Raw genomic sequence first — 5,620 nt, forward strand, 5'->3', positions numbered from 1 at the left:
CCTGAGACACTGTCATTTCAAAAGCATGGTAAGTATTTGCCTTAGAGGACCCCCGATGGTTTTCTAACACCTGTCACTGCCTCCTAGCAGTAGTCGGAGAGCAGCACTACTCTGGGCTGGGAGTCCACTTAGTGGCCTGTGTCTCATGCCTGTCACTTGGTGCCCAGGGGGCTTCAGGCACGGCTTAGTCAAGCTGAGCACATGCTCCCAACTTGATTCCCCTTTTTCTGCGTGAACTGCCCCGAGGGCCGGGGCTGTGTAGGCAGTTCGCCTGTTATCTCTGCTGTTTACAGATGTTTTTAATACTCTTGCCACAATTGCCATCATAACCACTCGGCCCAAAGCCTCATTTCCTTCCGAAACAGCGTGTGCTCCAGCCCTGTCCCTTCAGTGAGGGCCCTGTGCCAAAGAGTGGGCTAAACTAGCAAGTGGCTTTTTTTTTTCAATTTTAACCTTTATAACTAAAATCAGATATGTTTAGAACAAACGTGAGAGCTCCTGTCCTGGGCCGGGTGGCTGACCCAGGTCCCTGCACCGATCCACCTCGCAGGTGTTTCCCCTCACCTGGGGCTCACTCCCCTCCTCCACAGCCTCCCAGTATCGTGTCACATGTTGTCTGTGTCCTGCTCCAATTCTTTTCCCTCCAGCTTCAGCCCCTTCTTCCCACCATCACCACCGCTGGCCCAGCCTGCCTTGTGCCTGCCCCAGGGACCTGTCCTCATAGCCCTGATCTGCTCTCTCCAATCCCCATGTCCGTGGCCACACTCATCTCTCCTGAGGTGTCCATCTCCATTTCCCTCATTGTTATCTTTGTGTCAGGGGCCAGTTATTTGCAAGACTAAGCTCATTTTATCTTTTCAGCAAAGAGGTCAACCGTGTGGCTATACCCATTTTACAGTTAAGAAGATTAAGGCCCCAAAAGAAAAAATAGTCTCCCTAGGACAGGGACCTTGTTGGTCTGAAGCATCACTAACTGGCATATTTTCTGGCACAAAATGGGTCTTTGCCACAACTTGTTGAATGAATTATTAATATGAATTATTAAACAGTACTTCCTAATTATGGGTGATATTGTCTCCCAGGCATTGGACAGTGTCTGGAGACATTTTTGGCTGTTACTATTAGGGGAGGCAGAAGTGCTCCTGGCATCCAGGATATGGATGAGGCCAGGATGCTGCTAAACATCCCACAGTGCACAGGCTGCCCCCACAGTAGAGAATGAGCCAACCCAAAGTACCAAGGTAGGGAAACCTTGGCTTGGGACAGAACCAGCTACTGCAGGAGAGAAAGATGGATCTCAGCTGAACCGGTAATGCTAAGAGTACAGAGTATGCCTCACCTTCCCACCCCTGGGGAGGCGACTGGGAAGGAAACCCATGTACATTTGTTATCACTGAATCCTGTGAAGATCCCAAAGACAAAGCGACTCCCATTTTACATGGAGCAATAGGAAAGTCAGAGAGGGGAAGTGACTTACCCAACACCACTCGGCTACCAAGTGCAGAGTTGGGCTTGGATTCCAGGCCCGCCTGACCACCAGGCCCATGTTCTTCCCACATTCCTCCAGTGTGGTCCCCAGCCAGCAGCAGCACCTGTGGTCTCCCACGAGTCCTCCTTAGAAACCCAGCACTGGCCTCCACCAGGGCCTACCTGAGTCAGAACTCAGGTTTTGACCAGGCCCCAGATGTCCTTCTAGAAACACTGCGATCTGCAGCAGAGCCTTGGTCCTTTTCCTGTTTTCTAAAATTGCTACAAAAGTCCTTCCCTGGCAGACATGTTGTCACAAAGCCGGGTTGTGGATCACATGGGGATGTATTAATAATGAGTCCTCAAAACCACCCCGCTAGACAGAGCCCCCAGCTGGCCACGCCTCAGCACTAACGGTGACATTTTCCCAGCACTCCTGGGAACAAGCCCATAAATGTAATTGGCATCAGGCAATAGAGTTGTCACTGCTTTCACCTGGCGCATTAGGGCAAACTGCTTTTATGTCTAAACCACTCGGCCTGAAAGCTTCCTCTAAGTGGAGCCTGGAATTAATCTTGATCCACCATAATTCAAAGCATCATCAGATGTTCACTTCAGAGCTGAAGTGCGCCCTTATCATGGTGTTTTACGGCCTCACTTGAGCCTTTGCTAGTGCTTGTTTGGCGGTGATATTTCAGAAGCATCAAACCATCGAGATGTTCCGCTGGATAATTAACCCAGCCATTGGACTCAATTTTCTTTTTGACACATTCTGACATTTTCAGAGAAATATATGGCCCAAGGAGAAGACACGGTTGTTCAGCTGTAACCCACATAGAAAAGATTTGTTTAAACCAACAAATACTGATGCTGTCACCCCAGCACTTCTCAGACTTCTGCAGGAGAGTCACTTGGGGACTTGAGAGTATGCAGATCAGGCTCAGATTCTGAGAGAGGGTGGCTGCTGCAGTGGAACAAATGCTGCCTGATGCCTACAATGCTGGTCCAGGGGCCAGCATATCACCCATAGTTAAGACTGCCAACTTTGGGGGCTGGGGATTTAGCTCAGTGGCATAAGCGCCTGCCTTGCAAGTAGGCAGTCCATGAGTTCGATCCCAGTACCAATAAAAAGGAAGACTGCCAACTTGAATTGGGCAAACCCAGGTTCAAATCCTTGCTGTGCAGAGTACCAAACAAGTGACTTTACTTCTTTGAACCCAGTTTCCTCACCTGTTGTGTTGGTTACTCCAGATTCCAAAATGGCAGTGGTGACATCAGGTTCCAGAATGGTGGCAACCTAGAGACTCTGTTCTTAGAGTGGATGTAACACTCATATCCATAATCCCAGCATTGCACTATGAATCAGTCACAAATTCTAGAAGCCTGCCCCCCCCAGGCTTTGAGGGGGGGGCATCCTGATACAAACCATAACATTCTGCCCCGAGTCCCCCCAAGACTCGTGCACATCTTTTATGCAAAAGACATTTAGTCCATCTCCAAGAATTGCCAGAGTCCTAACAGCTTCAGCACTGCTGAAAAGTCCAAGTCCAAAGTCTCTTCTGAGATTTAAGGCAAACTTAGCTGTGAGCCCCTGTACAAATGAAAACAATGTTAAACACTTCCAACATGCAATGTCACAAGACAAGCATTTCCATTCCAAAAGTTACAAATGGGAATACAAGGAATGGGACCAAAGCAAGCCCAAAATCCAACAGGGAAAATGTTAAGTACTGTAGTTCCATGTGGAACATGGAAAGCAATCTGTGGCAATCTATAAGCTCAAAAGGTTTGTGTGTCTCCACCCCATCACACTTGCAGTGGTTGTAGCTTCCATGGCTTCTCTCTTGGACCCTGATTGCTCCCTCTTTGCAGGTTTCCTCAGATGACTCACATTCTTGGCTTCTCCAGGCTTCTGTGGTCTCCACTGCACTTTTGGCTTCACATTCTTCCCTCTCAGCCCTTCTTTTGAAATCTAGGTGGAAGCCTTTTTAGCCTCAGAACTTTTGCATTCTGCATACACCTAAAACCAGCACCACGTGTAGCTGGGATTGGAGATCTCATTTGACCCAGCTATTCCCCTTTGGACATACTTCCAGAAGAACTGAAAACATCTTACTACAGTGATATATGCGCACCCATGTTTTAGCAGTACAATTTGTAATAGCCAGATCTTGGAAACAACCTAAATGCCCATCAACTGAGGAACGGATAAAAAAAGATATGGTATTTTTATACAGTGGAGTACTACTCAGTTATAAAGAATGATCACATTGAGATATTTATAAGTAAATGAATACAACTTAATCATAAGTGAAATAAATCAGACTCACATGTAAATACCATATAGTCTCCCTAGTGTAAGAAATGGTAAGAGTACATAAGATACAGAAAACAGTGAAAGGACAAGAATCTGCTTAAAAGGGAAAATGAGGAAAAAGAAAAAGGAAGGGAAAAGATATCTAAAATTATATAAATACACAAGATAACTAAGATGATTGTGCTACAAATTCTGTAAGTTCTTGAACAAAATAGCATTCATAGGATTTGAACAATTGTGCATATTATTCTATGGTGATCTGAGTAACTCTTGAAGATAATTATGTAAAATAATCCTACTTACACTAGGGTTTTGAAAGCCTATATTGTTAGTGTTCTGGGCTCCTTGCTATTGTTGTTTATATATCTTTTTTGTTTTGTGTTTTTCTAGGAATTTGTTTTGTTTTGTCTTATTTTTCCCTCTAATACAGAAGAATAGGTATATGTGTAGAGACTCATGCATGCATAGAACTTCTAAACAGTTTATGAGAATCTATTATATAATGCATGATGAAGGAGCAACTACTTTGAAGAAAAAGAAACACTAAGATACCCAGTGCTGATTCCGTAGCATCATGATGTGAAATCCAGCAATACTGTTATTGTTTGTTCAGAGTGATTTTAGTCTGTCTTGTTTTGTTTAATTTCAACATACATGAAGAATGGACAGCTATCTTGAAGAGAACGAGATACATTATGGCAGCCATTGTTGACTTCCATATTGTCTTGAAGACCTAAAATGCCTTTATCATCTTGTTCTGATCAGTTTTGTACTATTTTGTTTTGTATGAATTCATTATATGTGAAGATATGGACAACTATTTGGAAGAAAACAAGAGACAATGTGATAGACAGTGAAGATCTCTGGTTGTCTGGCTTTGAAATCTGTGTCTCTTACATTGTTTTCTTATGATCTGTTTTGTTCTGTTTAATTTTACCCTCTTTAAAATAAAATTTTAAAAAACAGCACCGTGTGGATGATGCCAAGGTCTGCTGCCAGTTGGAGCAGTAGCCAGGTTTTCTTTTCTCTTGGTGGTAGGGGTCAAGTGCCTAAATTGCTGGGCACTCAGAATCCAATTCTGAGGAACAGAGTCACTAGGTTGCCACCATTCTGGAACCTGATGTCACCCCTGCCATTTTGGAACCTGGAGTGGCCATTGATACTATTTTGGAGCAGTGGTTGCTGCAATTCTGGAACATGATGCTATGTGACTTTTTCTTCAAAACAAATCCTTTCACTTTTGCAGTTTTGAGGCCACAAAGGATGAAAATTTGCTGCTTCTTGTGATGCCTTCAGGTCATCTTTTCTCCTGTTCCTTCTCAGCCATTGAGATCTCCTCAGATCTTATCTTTACAGTACCCAGTTTTACTGGTACTTCCTTTCTGACCAAACTCACAATGTTTTAAATCATCCTGTTGGGCTCTTTGCACTTGATTTGCAACATAAATCTGGCTAAAAGCCCCCCCAACAATAGCCATACCACTGCCTGAACATTAGACTGTCTTGAAGTTTTTTCTGCCAGATTAATTAATTAGTCCACTACCTTTAACCTCAACCTCAGACAAAATCTCTGGACATGGGCAAAATGCAGACAAACTTTCTACCAAGGCATAACACATCATCTGGAGACTAGTAGCCAGTACAGTCCTTCTTCCCAGAAGAAACTTCCTGAATCCGGCATTACCAGAATTTCTATCAGCCTTCTGGTCTTCAGAGTTCTGACCAGAATCTCCCACACAGAACAGCCAAAGGTGTTCCAACTCTACTTTTTCAGGTGACATCTCAGAACATTTCCAAATTATTCCCACAAACCATGTGCTCTTGAACCACATTGTC

The sequence above is a fragment of the Cavia porcellus genome, unplaced genomic scaffold (genome assembly GCF_034190915.1).
Source record: "Cavia porcellus strain 051 isolate PalLab524CR breed Dunkin Hartley unplaced genomic scaffold, mCavPor4.1 scaffold_16, whole genome shotgun sequence".
In the NCBI taxonomy this organism is placed as follows: domain Eukaryota; kingdom Metazoa; phylum Chordata; class Mammalia; order Rodentia; family Caviidae; genus Cavia; species Cavia porcellus.